At 35.8% G+C, this 18,012-nt stretch overlaps 1 long non-coding RNA gene across 1 annotated transcript; it reads right to left on the reverse strand.

The window, feature by feature from the left end:
* Positions 1-2,260: 2,260 nt before the first annotated feature.
* Positions 2,261-5,122, reverse strand: LOC121294819. The gene is made up of 3 exons (XR_005946830.1): positions 5,063-5,122; positions 4,583-4,695; positions 2,261-2,288 (listed from the first exon to the last, which is right to left on the reverse strand). It is a non-coding gene; the product is annotated as an uncharacterized LOC121294819 (long non-coding RNA).
* Between the last annotated feature and the right edge of the window lie 12,890 nt (positions 5,123-18,012).

Here is an 18,012-nt window from a genome sequence, read left to right on the forward strand (position 1 = left end):
TCTATGGATGAGTAAAAACTGCATTGAAGCTTTTCTCGGTTACATGAGATCCAGGCAGCTATATGGGGTGTACTGTTTTTACAGCACTTAAATGAAGATGAAATTAGCGTAACAAGACCTTTCCCAATAAACAAGCTATGAGGCATATAAACACTATATATAAAAGCACATGATGCATGTTTAACAGCATTCAACAAAGCTTTAAACATGTTAAGAATGTTTAATAGTATGATTTTTATTTCTGATCAAATCATTTCCTGTCTTCTGTCCTGTTAATAAAATGTACTGTAATCACCACCTCCTCCCACAGATAATGAGATGCTCTTTAAACTCATTGGGGCTCTATTTAATCAATCTCCTTTTTTAAATGAACCATTACGTTATTAAAAGCTGAGATGGAAGACTTCATTGTTGATGTCTGTGTTCTTGCAGTTCTCAGCACAGTGTGCAGTATGTGCACTGGATCCTGCTGGCCTGCTCCGCTTCGCCAGACCCGTAGCATCTCCATGACCCGTGTGGAAGAAACAAAAACATCTGGTTATAGTACCTCGGAAACAGCTCACCTCCTCCAAGACCAAAGTCATAGCTACCAACACATTCAGCTTGAAGTGTTTATGAAACCCTGCATATAATAAGCCTCTGAGATATGAAACTCAGGCCATGCAGCAGCAGCAGCTTTGTAAGATTACTGCCACAGAACAGTTCATTTGTCTTGAACAATACCAGAAATACAACTTGAACTAGGGAATCATAGAATACAGTTATGTACCAAGTATGAAGCCAATATCTTAAAGCTTTAGCAGCCCTATTCACAAAACTTAAGGATTTAAAGGAGGGTTTTTTTGAAAAGTGATAAAGAGATTCTCTTTGGTTAAACTGCTTTGAAAAATGAGACCACAGTATAAAAGTCATCTTAAGTCATCGATCAAAGTGAAGGGTACTGTAATATTTTGCTTGGTGATTTTCCATAATACTGAGAATCTGAAGTTACTGACTGAAATGGTTTAAGGCAGGGGTAGTCAATAGGCAGACCGTGCCAGAACATTTTGAGTGGACCGCCAAATCATATGCCAATCTGTATTTTTTCTTGCATTCACATTGGAAATGCTGTGAATTTGAGAGACAACATGGTTCCTAAGAGTGTGGTGCCTGAAGGAGCAGTATGTGTCACTGTGATAGCAAGTAAACTGTGAATGGCATGAATGAAACAAAATGTACAACAGTATTAGGTCAAATGAATTGAAACTGCATGTGATGGCTGCTGTTGCCTGTTTTGCAAGTGTCAATCATTCCCATCTCTAGGGCTAATAATCATGGTTAGTATTTTTTTTTTTTTTTAAATACACAATTCAGATACAATTGTCATACCTTATGGTTCAAGTTTAGAAATATCCTACTTCACAAAAACAACCAAAAAAAAAAAAAAAAAAAACCTCTAAACCTTTGGTTGGGGGGGGGGGTCGTCAATACCATAGACAAGAAGGGGGTGTGGTCCAAAGAGTTTGAGAACCACTACCTCTAGTCTAACAAAAGCCTTTGGCTAAACGTGAAGGTTAAGAGAGAGGAAAGCATTACAACAGGTCTGAATCTGATGAAATATTTATAAGCATGAAGCAGGTTTTTTGTGGCTCTTTAACTGGATAATCCTCTCAAGGGAGAAAGCTGGGAACATCATTTATGAAAATAAGACCATTTACATACTGATCCTGTAACTCAAGTAGAAAAGTGATTTCAGTGTATGAAACTGCTTCTGAGGGCATTCCTCAAAGAAAACTGAAACTGACATTCAGAAGCAAGACAATAAGGGTGGTCTAAATTATCAGTACTATTTTGTATTCCTATCAAATATTTTCTTCTGAAAATGTTTTACATATTACGAAGGAAAAGTGTTTATTTTGGTCAATTTATTCAGCGCTTGTCAGACACGTCAGGTTCAATTTATTTTCACACACGCTGTTTATTTTACACACACTGTTTAAAATATATATTTTTTTCAGAGTAGAACAGGTTTAAACGGCACTGAATCTCAAAAGGACACTCAGTACTGCATCTCCAGCCAAGCCCCACCCCTTTGTTCGCTGTATTTTTCACACACCTCTTCACAGTGCATATTGATAAATCCTCTCCTGATCACTAGTTTTAACTCCTCAATAATGCGACCCAAGTCATTATTTTATTACTATAAAATCTAAAAAAACTCTGCAGATGTCTGTGATATTCTTTGATCGTTAGATGCAGAAGCAGCTTTCTTCTTTGTTTGTGTCCGTGTTATCTCTGTGGTGCCGGGGCTTAGAAAATGAAAAAAAAAAACTGAATTAGGCAGGAGATGATGTACATGGCAAATGTACTTACTAGCACTATTACTGTGATAAACAATTTAATTACCTGAAAGTTATATTTTTCTTACTTTAAAACAAGTTTTATCGTAGTCTTCATAGTTTCTGTAGTGAGTCATTTTAATTAGGCTGGTTAGATGATAAACAACGAACAACATCAACACTATCTATACAGAATCAGTCCGCTTTAAAAATAATTTAGACACAATAAGCCTGTCTCTAATGGATTCCAAGAGTTGAATACAGTCTCTTTCTGTATGGTCAGCAGTTTGTACCATAGCCATTACAGCAGCTCTAGTCAGATAGTGCCATGGCATTATCATTTCTAAGAGAAACTTGGAGTAACAGACACATCACCCTATATGTTAACTTGAATGGCCTTGTTTGTGTGCAAGCAGACAGTCAAAGAAAACAACTGTTTTAAACTAGTAAGCCTCGCATTAAGAAGAGTGGCTAAGCGGAAATGGATAGACCTGGCAAAGACCCTGTCAATCACTGTATAGTTTTGGAGGAAAACAAAACTGCTGCTGAGGGTCTCACTGGAAATTTCCATAATGCTTCCCCTGCTTAGTAAAGTTAAGACCTCTCTTGAATGCCAATGGGCAAGCAATTCATTAGCAAATCATATGAGCGAGATCAAGGCCTAGTACCAAAGTAAAAATATCACTGGTGACAGAGGGCTTCCTGGGTATGCTCCTTCAGTCAGATGCATATTAAATCTCATTAGAAACTAACATGACTGTCTAAGACTGGGTGTGTGACTACACACCGTACAACAGGAAGTAAAAACAAACAAACAGCTCTTATACTTGCCCTTCCTGCCACAGCTGATACATACAGAACAACAACGCGTAATAGGTACAGGATTAACGGGTAATAGGAGGTGAAAACGTTTGTCTTCTTTCCAAAGCGTTTTACAGACCTGAGTGAAAACACTCTGGTGCAGTTACAACATGTGGATTCGGACAGGAAATCAGAATTTATAGCACCTGGGGGGATTATGACTATGTGTATTGTCAGTTTCAGAAACAGTGCTGTCAAATCCTAATCACTTACACAAATATTTATAATAAATTCAGTCGTTCTGGTTGTTTAAATATTAAGCTTAAAATGGTGACTTTCAAAGTATTAAAGATCCTGCTAATCATTATCTTTACTGTAACAACAGTAGTTTTGAGATGCTGGAAAAATGTAATTACTTTTTTTAAACCTAACTAACTGAAGATAACAACATAAAAAACCTTGTCTACTTGACTTAATGCTTACAGTTTTACTTCAAATATTTTGATTGAATGTTTACATTTATGGAATTAACTTTAATGCATTAAATTACATTTTCATTGATTTAACTCGCTTTGTCTCTTTCATTCCATCTGTCTTTGTCTTTCCTCTCCTGGGAGTAGCAGAAATGTGTGTAAAGTGTGTGAAGGGAAGTGCTCGTGAGAAACCACGTACCGCCTGTACAATACCTAGCACTCATTCAATTACATATTTGAAGGGCAGCAGCTATTCAATTGTGAGGACGTTTCTCATGGGAATATAGAAACAGGTACATTTTCTGTTTGTCAGCAAAAAAAAAAAAAAAAGAGTCATTTAATTTAAAATTATTGTTATAACAAGCCTTGTGAAATCACGCTTGTTTACAGTACTTTGAGACCTATGCGCAAACACATCATGAATTATGAGGTAGAACTGCAAGGAGAGTATTTGTGTGCAGATTCATTCAGATCATTCCAAAAAGTTATAACAGCATTAGCTGAAATGTGTCTAATGGATGCGACATAGCTTTAACTAAAAATACAGGAGCAAAGCCTAATGTATGTAAGAATTTAAAACACAGCGCAAAACTCCTGATGAAACTCAATCTGCGTTTCAAATTACACTAAAGTTATATACCACTGTGCACTGTACCCTGCTGGAGTTCATATGAATTAAAACACAAATCCTTATAACAGCTGTTATTTAATTAGGTACATGTGGGCTTCAACAGCACCCCCATATGGCGACTTCAGTGCTCCTATGATTTTTTTCTGTGTGGGTATACCCCAATCCAAGCTACTTTATATTAGCCCTGTATATTGTACAGCTGTGAATTGTACATTTTTTTCTCATGTAGTGATATAATATCGCACTAATTATATATTCAATCAATCACATTTGTTGAAATAATTTAAAAACGTATCATGAGTCATGTATGCTTTGAAATAATAATACTACTGATAATAGATAATAAAACATTCCATTACCTGTCTACTGAAAATATCATCCTTTATAAACCTGCGGCGATGAATATTTCCATTCTTATCTGACTGCAGCAGCAGGAAGCGATCCCAGCACCTCTGCACTTCAGGAACTGGCACTAACATGTAATCAAAACAAAACCCCATCAAAGGTGTGAAGGTCAATTCACTTGCACAGATGGAGAAATAGTCCAGCACACTGGAGAACTATCCTGAAGTAACAGTGAAAGAGAAATACAATATGATGAAAACCAAAATTGTTCAAATGCATATTATAATACATAGGATAACAGATGCCTTGGAGTTCATAATGAGAGATTATAAACCTCTATGTACCAATCAGGAAACGTCTTTGGGGGTAACTACTGTTCAGTACCTTACAACAGAAGCACACAGAACATGAATACAGCTATCATTTAAAGATGTGAATGTTTTATATAGCAAGGTTTCAATAACACGTTTTAAATAAACTTTGATTAGCAATACCTTGGTTGTTGACCTTTTTTTGTAAGTTAGGCACTCTCAGTTCCTTGTGCTTAGGGTTCTATTAGTGAAATACAACATTGAGGGGTTAAGTAGACAATGGCATACATATTTAATGTAAACAACATGCCACGCTGAAACCTGTTAGCACACGAAACAAGTATCAAGTATTTGCCTTATGTTGCTCTGCTCACTCCATAAGCCCTATCAGATCAGGCAGCCACAAAATCAATAACAAACACCAGAAGGCTCCCAGATGCCCTTGCCCCAGGGACTTTCCATTGTAACTGCACAATTTGATCAAGGTGGCTTCAGTGAGTATGCTACACATTGTGTTGAAAAAAGTTGTTTAAAATAAATATTGCACAAAATAGCAACTATATTGGTCATTTAAAGTCCACAGACAGTTGTTTTTATTGTGGTTTATGTATCAAGTGTGAAAGGAGAAAGCTGTGCAGGTGTTTTACTTTGAGCCCCAACTGCTATGGAACAAGGTTGTAATTACTAGCACTACAAATATATTTGATAACATGATTTAGCAGAAAATACATTTATAGAAGATATATAAGACAAATGTTTAGATGACAAGCTTTTTTACGATTTACATTTGTTTATTGAAACTACACTAGGATAACAGGTCATATAAAAATGTATATACCCATATTTGTTATTACAAATCTGTAATTGGAAATAAGAGAAAATCTATTGTGTGAATTTGTTTGCGCAATTTATTGTGTGTAAATATTTGTGATTGAAGTCTGGGGATATATAAGGTGTAAAAGTTCAAGATATCCAGAACTGTTCCTGAGCTAATTGAGTTCAACACAATCAGGTCTGAGCAACGAATAAATAATAATAATAAAAAAAACACTATGTCGGTATCTTGTATCTTTTCAAAGTCACAACTGACAAAGCAAAACATGGTTCAGCAGAATCCTCCTTTAAAACCGGCTAAATAGTACCTAGATTAGAACAATACAATTATCTTTTTGTAATGCCATGAAGCATCTGAATACTTTCACCCTGCATCTTTTATTAGAAAAAGTAGTGGATGAAATACTGGGTCCAGCATCCATGCAGCACAATCACTTCACACGTGAAGTGTTCATTCAGAGTTACAGGCTCGTTACTGATTTAATTCAGTATCAATTCATTTAAGTAGACTGTCTTGGTACTAATATCTACCTCATACATTTTGAATGATTTTTGTTGTTCTGCTTACTTACAACATGCTATATCAGTATGCCCTACTACGGTACTAAGGGAAAGTTATTACTGTTTTACATCTACTGGGGTAGCAGACTGCAGTAACCGGTAGGATTGTATGGTTAATACAGGGTCTTTATCACTATGAGCCTGGCCTTTTGAAACACCTTACACAAGAAATATAAGCAAGTAAATTATAGAATACATCACACTGGCCAAACTGAAAAAAACATTATGTATGTTCTAGGAGTCTATTGTATAGCAATTTTTCATATTTATTTAACTTTATTGAATTATTCATTTTACAGAAGGCCAGTAGACGATTTTGCTTTGTACTGTACATAACAAGAAAAACAACTGTTTAAACGACACAACATTTAGAGTAAACTGAGCAATCAAAACACAAATACATTTTTACTTTTGCAAGCATCTGAATGGGCTGTAATCCAGTTTCCTTGGGATGGATCTGTGGAATCGATAAGGATTTGACCACTACATTTGTGAAAAAAGCTGCCTGCAAACCTGAGTAAATATAACTACGATTAATATGAATAATATAATAAGAGCCCAATGTAAAATTTACCCTAAATGTAGATTAATCTGGATACAAGTACTCTACACAATTGGTATAATAACTGCATATCGTAACCTTAAATGTGGTCACTTACACCGTGTAACATTTTTTTCTTTTGTTCCTGGGTAGTAAGTGTTATTTCCTAATTGCTTATGCCTCAAAAGTATAGAAAATGGCTACAAATGACTACAAAAGATTTAGAAGTGAGTAGTTTTTCGAGATTTACGATTATACTGTAAATACAGTATAATCGTAAATCTCGAAAAACTACTCACTTCTAAATCTTTTGTAGTCATTTTTGTATTACTTTAGTATAAATACATGTTAATTTGGATTCATATGTTGTTTTTTTCTGACTTTATGTGAACGAAAAGACACACCATTGGAAATAGTGATATTTTGAAATATCACTGTCCTGGTCACAAAAGCAAAGTTTGTGGGGAATAATAGCCATTTTCTATACTTTTGAGGCATAAGCAATTAGGAAATAACACTTACTACCCAGGAACAAAAACTGTGTTACATAGTGTAATTATTTCAGTGTGAAAAGTGCTGTTGTTTTTATGAAAGCTGTCTTGATCTTCACCCACTGCGATAAAAGCCTTCGTTCGAATGTATGGGAGATCTCGGTGGTGTTTTATAATAGTCCTCTTAAGTGTGGTGATAAGAGATCAGACGCCTACAATACATGTTATTATCTTTGAACTAATTAGTTTCCTCTTAAATGTCTTCGATAAATTCAACGCACAACCATGTTAAACCCTAAACAAACACTTCAAGTACGACCATTAAGTTTGTATTAACATTACATTTATAAATGACAAAAATAAAACGTGTTGCTCCTACCTGTACCTGAAGAAAACGTTGGTGGCGGGGCGTGGTCTGTTCGTCAGGAAAACTCTCACGCTATTTGTGATTGGTTGTGTGTAGGCTGACAGAATTCCCATAGTTACAGTAAATTATTGATACTGTATTTATTTTGCTATGACAACTTCTAATAGTCGCATAGTCAACGTGCCTTTTGAACGTTTCATATACTTTCCGACAAATAAAGCAATTGAAGCATTTTAGAGATGCGGGGAGCTATGCGATTAGGTTGTTCCTGCCCACGACCACTTTGTAATTTATGTTACATTGCTTTTAGTTTAATTCTGACTTGAAATGTTAACTTCATAACATAAATAAAATATTTAGCAACCAGTATTCTTTGAATAAACGTAATAATTGAATATAGCTTGACCGTTTGTTAATTGAACAGACGTTTAATACTCATTTTGTATAGCATGTTGTAATAATAATAATTACTAAACGGTGTCCATCATGGGCCTATACGCAGTAAGTATAAGCAGAATACAAATTAGATGCACACATATTTTAAATATTAATACAGTCTCAGCAAAACTATTTATTAATGGGCCCTTGTGATGTCAATTCCAGCCTCTATATGTCCACAGCCGTCAACATTGTTATGCCATTCCAGCATATTTGGTTGGCGCCAGAGGAACGTGCTGATGGCGTTAATAAACGTTCCCACACTGCAGACTTCATTCCCCGGCCTAGAAAAGTATATTCTGAGCCTTTACATGCAACTAGTTTGATTGTTTGGAGCGGAGAAACAAACTTGTTACGTGGGTCAGTAAGTCTGCAGTTTAGTGCTGAATATTGAAATCATTCGGCATAATCATGTAGTTTGACTTTTATCAGCAAAGAAACATAATCTGTAAAACACAGTCGTACATTGTTGCAATTAAAAATGAGCAACAGATATTTGCATGTTGATTTACTAAATATCCTAGTTTAGTATACAATTATTATTAACATTAAATTACGTGCAGTTTAATTGATTGCAAATAACTTCAGGGAACAGAAAATAAATAAAATTGAATCTTGTCTTATCACAGTATACATGATGGGCACATTTTTAAAACATTAGTATGTTGGTTTAATGCATACACCTCAATGCGACCTGGAGTTCGCATAACTCCACAGGTTCTTCGTACGGTCAGAAGGGACCACCGGCCACACTATTCTTTCACAGCTCATGTACTTTATCTTGTGTACCAAGGTCAAAAAAAAAAAAAAAAACATATGTGTAATCGTCTCTTACATTTTTGTTTGTAAAACACCAGGGAAGGCACTATTTAAATGACGTAAACCGTGAAGGTGTTTGATCTTCAACTTATAGGATAATTAAAATAGGTACCAATGTCTTAACACATTTTGTTCTTATTTTTACATTTCTATTACTATTTTAGAGTGTTTGCAATGATTATGGGTGCTGTCACTCCAATAGTGAGTTTTGGTTTCTGTAAATCCGTCTTTTTCTGACTTTAAGCTTGCTTTGGACTTGTCAGGAGAATCCAAAGTGCCAGGACTGGACTACCTTCCTCAATCCATTCAAATCACATGACCATTCACCTCTGCCAGCACTACCTATTTTACATTTATTTTCTTTATGGTAATCCGCTGTCCTGATTGACTCTCACAAGACCACACATATGAGAACAGTATTGATAAAGGTAATTTGAACTCTTTATGCTTGTGTTTAACTAGTTGGCTTATTGAGCCACCTAGAACTCTTTGTGAAGAAGATCAGCTGTGATTATCATTTTATAATCATAATCCTGGATATGAACTACACACAGATTTTTCTCTAACTGCACAATAACCACTTCCATTTGTCTTAGTACCCGTGCCAGTTTTAAGGTGGTTAACAGCATCTACTTAACATCTATAACCCAAGAACCGAGCTGTGTTTCCTAGAGCTATTATTAATGGTGATGCTTCAAATCAGTTTAACACTGACTCGTTATTAGCTAAATGGATTAGATATGATCCAAGATCTCTTGAAATGTAAGTATTTTCAGGGCTGTGACAGCTTTTCCATGACATGCCTTTATTAGTTAAGACAATAGGTATAGTTACAGTAGAAACCCGAGCTTGTGATAATCACTGAGCTTGCCTGCAAAGATTCCCAGTGCCAAACTGTTGAAAACTGTGTGAGGCATTAAAATATTCAATGCATGAATGGCTTTGGCTTGATAGATAAAATGTTTTTGCCCAGAAAGGTATAAGGTAAAAGAACATTAATAAATGCTGACCAGCCCCCATCTACTCAATTAATATTGAATAATAAATATTTGTATTATGTGGCGTTTATGCAGTGAAATAGGCATCCCTACCATTATTGGACCTTTATCTTGTCTGTCATTGCATCCAGTGCAATGATTCTCTGCTCTCAACTCTCTCCCTCATACTGCTCTTTTGATTAATAAATGCTTTGGCAGACTCAACAATTGTGGTTGTGGACTTGTGGATCATGCTAAGTCCTTCTGTGTTCATATCTGTTCATAACATTTTGGTCTTTATTAAAATAAATCTTAAAATATGAATCTAAATTTCCTTTACAATCCTTGCCTGCATTGTGAGACATCAACACTTTTTTTTAGGGGGATCCAAAATACATTATTATTGAATATCCATTTAAAAGATGATCCTTATTATTGTTCTAAACAGCCACTGTATAGATGACTCAGTTTTGTCATGGGTATGTTAGTCTCTTATTAGGGAAGGCACTATTTTAATTATGTGAACAGTGATGATATTTATCTGCCGTTTTGAAATATAATTAAAATAGGGGCCCATGTCTGACCATAGATTGTTTTAAAGATAGAACCTACAGCTTGCACAACACAGTTCTCACAGTTGACATCTGTCTAAAATAATAGAGACCCTGACACGTAATAACCGAAGAAAACAACACAAACATATTTGCTATAAATTGAAACTACAAAGACACTTGCGGTTATCTTGGGGCCCTATTTGTTAGCTGTGCAAGATTGGAAATGCTTGCAATTGTTTTATTCCTCTCAAAAGCATATTGAATTGTATTTGTAATAACTAGGGCAGTCTACTCAACCAGACCTATGGTTCTGATTCTCAAAACTTGAAAGTTGTAACAGTCAGATTCTAAAGCATTTTTGTATATTTAGGTAAACAGCAGAACCTTGAATTTAAGTTTAAATATAAAAGATAGGCAGATTTATACTTCAACAGCCACTATACAAAATCTCAGTTTCAGAGGGGAGAGAAATGATGATATACAACTTATTGGTCATTTTTGGAAACACCTCACTTCAGAAAATGAGCTTCTAAAAGCAGAGCCAGTGGCTGTTTGCTAGAACAAACCTGGTAAATAACGACCTAAACAGAAAGAGCACTAGATAACACACATGCCAGGATATTTAAAAAGGTAAGAAGTGAAATATTAGGGGTGTGTGTGTGTGTGTGTGTGTGTGTGTGTGTGTGTGTGTGTGTGTGTGTGTGTGTGTGTGTGTGTGTGTGTGTGTGTGTGTATATATATATATATATATATATATATATATATAATATATATATATATATATATATATATATATATATATATATATATGGTATAAAAAATGCCTTGTATTAGCATTTGTGTATTCAAGAAGAGGGAAATCCTCGCACACATGGCTTGAAAAAATACTTTCCCATTCAGCAACTCCGCCTCCCCGTGTCTCAGGCGGCAGCAGCTGCAGCCTTAGCGGCATCTCACTTGTTTGAACCATTGAGCGAAGCTCTACAGAAACCCAGCATCATCATTTTTACAAGCTTTCACCTCATTCAACCCCATTACCTGCACTCCTTTTTTCTCACGTTTACAATGAGAGCACGTCCTGCTGCTCAGTACAGACACTACTATAGTCCATTCATTATTCCCACGGTGTCTGGATTTGTTTTGCTCTTTGCTTTTTCCCTGGATGGTGTTTGGTCAAAGAACCTCGCTTGTGATTTCTCTTCCACTCCTACTGCCAGCTCAGTCCAGGAGCTGGCGCACCGATCTGGGGTGATTATTGAAGGCAAAGTGCAGGTAGAAGGACTGGAGAGCGATATAAACCAGGAGGAAAGAGAAACTCTGCTCCGAGAAAGAGCTGAGGTGAAAGGAAAAGAAAGCCAGGGTGAGGAAATGGACGGGAACGAAACAACGACGCTGGAGTTTATTTCTAACAAGACATCTTTTTTAGAACCCTACCTGTTAAAGGTGAGGGTCCACCAGGTTTGGGCGGTAAAAGCGGGAGGGATCAAGAATAACGCTGTCATCTCCCTTATCGTAGATTCTGAATCATATTGTTTTACCCTCAAGAAAGACACCAGGTATATTTTCTTTATGCAGCCTACGAATGACACTTCAGTGTTTAAAACTGCTTTTCAGCCTTTGGAGGCGGGAAGGAAAGCGAGAAAGGACGTCAGCAGGATTCTCTGTCCAGGATGCAGTAAGTACCCAACTTTTTAAAAACACTTTTCAGATAAAGCGTTTAAATGTTATTAGTTTGTATAGTACCTCTGGTCGTTGAACGTTGTTACTGCTTTGTATCAAACATTAAGTACATTATAGTTTTGGTGTTTTGTGCTTTGTGTTTAGGCTAGGCTATTAAACAAACAGTGTTCACAAAATTGATTTTCTAGTTTATCCCTTTCATACAATGTCATTAAAATTGCAGGCTGCTAATTATCTACAGTATATATAATGCAGACGTGATGAAAACCTGCTCTTTTAAGAACGTTTTATTTCCTGACTGATTCGTTGGAAACCAGCTGACGGGTATTTAAAGGTTCTTAATAAACTTGTTTTCCAAAGCAAGACACGAATGAAAATGAGACAGCGGTATTCCTGTGAATACGTGAACATTTCAAGGAACGCCCTAGCTTTTCTCTCTGTGTGCGTGTGTGTACCTTGGCTGAATCAAAACAAATGGGTGCTATTAGGGATCTGGCGCACAGACGCTGTCAAGAGAATTAGACAGACTGTTTTAAAAATCAATTGCTATCTTTGTCACATGGTGCTCCATCACTGTTGAAAATAGTGTTCCCTGGCGTTCTGGTGTTCCTTGATTTATGGTGAATATATTGCTGATGTTGACTCCGTTATATTATGCTAGTTTGTAGGAAATGCAACTCGTTTTGCATATAGAATGATCTGAACTTTATAAATAGAGATTATTGTTTGTTTTCTACTGATAATTAACTAATGAATATCACATAGGTCCTTTGTTGCTGACATATTTAGATAATTGCCATGACATTCCCTCGGATCATCATCATCATCATCATCATCATCATCATCATCATATTATTATTATTATTATTATTATTATTATAAATACTGAAATCAATATAGCAAATCTCTGGTACTGTTTGGGTAAAATGTGTATTTATAAACAAATATAGACCTAATAATAATTAATTTTAATATTATGCTTTTTCAGTGATGTGTAACATCAGGGGCTAGCGGAGGTTTTATATCAACTCAATATATTGATTTTTTTTTTAAAATCCCACGATTACCTTGCTATAAATATATTTTAAATGCATTCATATGATAACACCCCTAAAGCTTAGCTTTAGTCATATCGCAATCATTTTAATGGAACGGGAGCTCTCCGCCAGCTGTGGTGCTGAATTCTGCAGTTTGACGGACAGGGAAATCCCCTTTGCTGCTCTGCCAAGTGTACAGAACCAATAGGACTGGCGCCCTAGCGTCTCTTGTTGATCTGGTAGGATTACATGATAACCTCCATATAACCAAAGCCGTATGCTGGTCTGAAGTACTATTCAAAAAAAAAAAAATAATAATAATGTAACGCATGTTGTCGTCTAACGTAACACATGTAGTATTTCATCTGTGTACTCTTTACTATTATGGAATACATTATAGTATCCATTAAAATAACGAATGTAATGCACTGTCAAGGAAATAAACATCATACAATTGCTGTGTAAATATGGAAATTCCATTACTTGTAGACAGTATTACAATGTGATCGAAATGCATACGTTACTGTAATAGTGATGGTTTAAACAACATTGACATAATTTGTCATCGTCTAGTGTTTAATTTTTTTATTTTTATTCAACCAATCCAGCTGTTTAATCAATCTTTTGTGGTGTATTCTAATCACTGGAAGCTGTGTGATGTTTTTAATGGATTTACAAAACATATGGCAAGTTCATTGAAGCACTTACCCAGCTCAACATATCTACAAGCCTCAGGTACAGCAGTTAATAATGTCTGTTGATTTTTCTAGAGCTATGCTAATTAAGCTATAGAAGATTGTGGCATTATATTTGCAGCATGAGTTGATATGATGTAGTGACACTCCAGCCCAAGAGCAAATAATTGGGTTATGGTCCAAAATTACATTCATAATACTGAAACCCTCATGGCACCCCAATAATTGAAACATTTCCCCCCATAATTTTATCCTAACAATTATGCTACATTATTATATTTTAAGATGTGGGATTCTAAAGTCAGGACAATGGCCCTTAGTGAAATTTATAAAAGGTTCATGGCATTCTGTCCTTCCCTGCATTTCACTAAACTTCAAGCCCTCCCTCCAGAACATTAGCTTTGGCTCCTTTGGGAGTTGGTGACAATGCTACTACCCAACTTTAGACATCTGGCAACTCTAACTAGCCCCTGGCCAAATTAAGTCAAAAAAGCACATATTCAACTTTTTTCTATTGTCCTTTCTCAAGTGTATGTGGCAGTTCAAAGCAGATTGCTAGACAGTTAGTTCCATAAGAAAGTGAAATGCAAATGATACATGTAATCAGCTTGGCACAGCATCTCATTTTGAAGACCCTAACAGCGGTGATGTTGTTGTATATCTATACCAATACGAAACAACTTCCAGGTTGCTCAGCGGTTTATATGGTCCCCTTTTGCAGTATTTATGTATTTAATTATATTGAGTAGAAGACCACTGTTTACATTTTAGCAGGCAGAAGATACAAACCAATAAACCAACCAATGTACTTCATGTAATTTAGTTTGGTGTCTATATGAAATTACACACTAATGATTTCTTAGTTTAGGAACAATAATATAACACATAATGTAAACCTTTATTTATACTTTGAATATTAGCTTAAATGAGTAACTAGTTTCTTGATGACCTTATACTGCTTTTTCTGTGATCCCTCTGCATTCCACTCCAGCCTTCCTTGTATTCTAGCCTATGTTATCTCTAATCCCATATACCAAGACCTTAGCATTACTATGCTCCAATTATCACAAATCAGAATCAACAGTTAATAATTGCTTTGAGTCTCCCACTCTGACACGATACCTATTACAGTATGTGTAATAGGATGCAAGTGTTTAAGGGTGTTATCAAATAAGCACAGTAGGTCTACTATTCCAGCCACTACACATACAATAGGTCCATAACAACCTGTGTCAGGCTGTTTGCTGATCCAAAAAGCATAGCCTTCATTTTGGTTGCATTCATTAAAAAGTTCACTGTTTACAATGCAATGTGAAGTCTGTCACAATCAGATTGCAGCTTGTGTTCTGTATCAAACACTACATGTAGAAAGGCTGTCAGCCAGTCTGTCATGAAACTTGGAGCACAAGCTGGCTCTGAGTAACATGAGCATATGTATTAGGTGCTTTTCATCTTCCCTCTCCATCACTGCAATAATGTCCCCAATATAGAACCATTTTAAAGACTGGTTATTTCAGTGCTTTCTAATGTCAGCGAGTTCACACAAGGAAATTACCGGGGACAAAAAGGCCAGTCTGAAATAGAAATGCATTTTATTGTGCTAGATCTGTAATGTGGTGGGAATTGAATTGGTTTGGTCCATGATTTTTCATTCTACATTTCAGGGATCACACATTTCTGAATGTGTGATTTTATTGATATATTTTATTATAGCTCTTAATGTTCTGTATGTACCAAACGTACCATATTGAGTTTTGACTGTACTATATTCTCAATATTAACACGGTTGACATCACCTGCTTGATAAATCATACCCGAGGCAATAGATGGAATCCCATTCCACTGCAAAGCCAGTTTAAAACAGTGACATTTCAATCAATCAAGCACCTCAGCCACTTAACAGAATACCTTTAAAATACAAAACAAACCGAAATATGACAAACCATCTTTAATTCAGTTCAATTCTACTCATGCTTGGATTCCCTCAAACACAGACTTTCCTCTTACCTTCTTGTAATCTTTGCAGTCCTTGTTGTTTCATTGCAGTTTTGTTGTTTCAATGCTGACATTAAATCCTCCCCCCCCCACCCCATACTGCAGTTTCCTCTAACAAACAAGCTTACAGGCAGTCCAAATGGATTTCTAGGGATTTTTAAAAGACAACATTTTAATCACATGGCAAAAAATTCCAGAGAAAATATGAGATTAATTCATATTTAATATTTACAACATGTACTGTATTTCCATGAGTCATCTGAGGTTTGATTGGTTAAATGTTACCACAGGTCTCCCACTGACATTTAGCCTTGGGCTAAGTGTGATGTTTCTGGGCTCCTGCATGTGCAATAACTTTCTGTAAGCTGATGTGATCAAAATTATTGTGCAAAAGACAATTATTAACTAAAAAAAAAAGATTTAGGTACATACAACATTCTGGTTACCCAACTGTGTTCTCCATCAGTGCACACCAGGGACCCTATCTTGAAATAAGTGTAATGGCAAACTCTCTGAGAGGAATAGATTTTTTAGCTGGAAACAAGCAAGCAAGAAACCTACTTGAACCATAATTGAACTGTTCCTTCCTGCAACTAAGGGGGTTGTTTTCAGATAATTGAATGTCCACTACAAAAAGGTCCCTCAGAAGTTATACAGCTCAACAATGGCTTATATTTCTATCTTTTTTCACTACCTAGTAGCATGCACTTAATATTCTCAAAGTGTCTTTTTTCATGACAATATAATTTTTTAACTAGTTCTTGTAGTTTGTTTTAATCCTGAGATTAGCCAAGCTGATTTTTCTGTATCTTCTTAGCTGCAGTAACATCTTTTTAATGATGCCCTAACCAGAACTGGACAGAAGACTGTATTTTATATGAAGTTATTCATAAATAATATTACCAGTGTGATCCACCATAATCGTCTACACTCATATTTCTCCCACCTGGTCATAGAGTCATGTGAGAGTAGCGTGATGTTTTTTCTATCGGTTATCTTGTTTCTGAAGCACAACAAGGGGGAAGATTCTCAAAAACATTACATTACTTGGTTATGTGGTTATGTGAATCCCAGTGAAAATCGCTCTTTGCAAATGTAGTATTGAAAACCCTTAGCTAGGAGTTTTGAATTGTGAATCTAAATATAATTAATTCATTGTTAATTACATAGAGTAACTAATCAGCTAAACCTTTCACAAAACCCCTGTGTAAAAAAATAACCTTTTATTTACAGCCAAAGGCAAAGCCAAGCAGCAAATGATCTTCAGAATCTAACTTCACAGAACATTTGGCAGAACCCTACAGACTACATAATTTTCATAATTCATTCTAGAGAAATGAAAAAGCAACACTTCACTTACCTATTTAAACAAATACGTAATCATTTTCATATTACAGCCTACCCAGTTTCTTCAGTGTATTGGCTGTTATCAATATGGTCCAAACACTGAACCTTGTGGAAACCCCTGCCAGTAACCCAATTACTTGTGAGATATTTTTTACAATCTGGCCATGCAGAACTTTAAATATATAAAACTGACATGATTGACCTTGCTTGTAGCATCTTAAAAAAGGCAGAGTTTAGGTAGGCTGTTTGAAATACTGTACCTTGGCATGGATTGCAGTATTTTGGATTGTTATTATAATGGGTTTGTTGTCTCCTATTTTATGTCCCAAAATAGCTGTGTTGTGTTTGCAGGCCACACTCTTCTATTAATGTTTTCCTTCCATCAACAGATGATTTACAGAAAGCATTAGAATTATTCCCTTTCACTCTTTGAGATTCTGATGCTGCAGGTGTTTTTGCATGATTTCCTTGCAAGCTTTGAGATTCTGATACTGCAGGTGTTTTTGCATGATTCCCTTGAACTCTCTGAGATTCTGATATGGCAGGTGTTTTTAATTTTAAAAGGAAATTGGTATTCAATTCCAAAATTAACTTATCAAAGTGAAAGAAAGATGTGGATCAATGCTGCCAAATATCTATCCTTGTCGCCAAGTTTAAAGAGTCAACCCTCATTGTGACTCACAATTTACTGTAAATATTTATTGCTACCCTGTTGGTTCACACACTTCTAGCTGAACTGAGAACTAGCTGCATACCCTTTCGGATTAGAGCTATCATGCAATCATAAATTGGTAACA

This window comes from Polyodon spathula, chromosome 1 (assembly GCF_017654505.1).
Source record: "Polyodon spathula isolate WHYD16114869_AA chromosome 1, ASM1765450v1, whole genome shotgun sequence".
Taxonomy (NCBI): Eukaryota; Metazoa; Chordata; class Actinopteri; order Acipenseriformes; family Polyodontidae; genus Polyodon; species Polyodon spathula.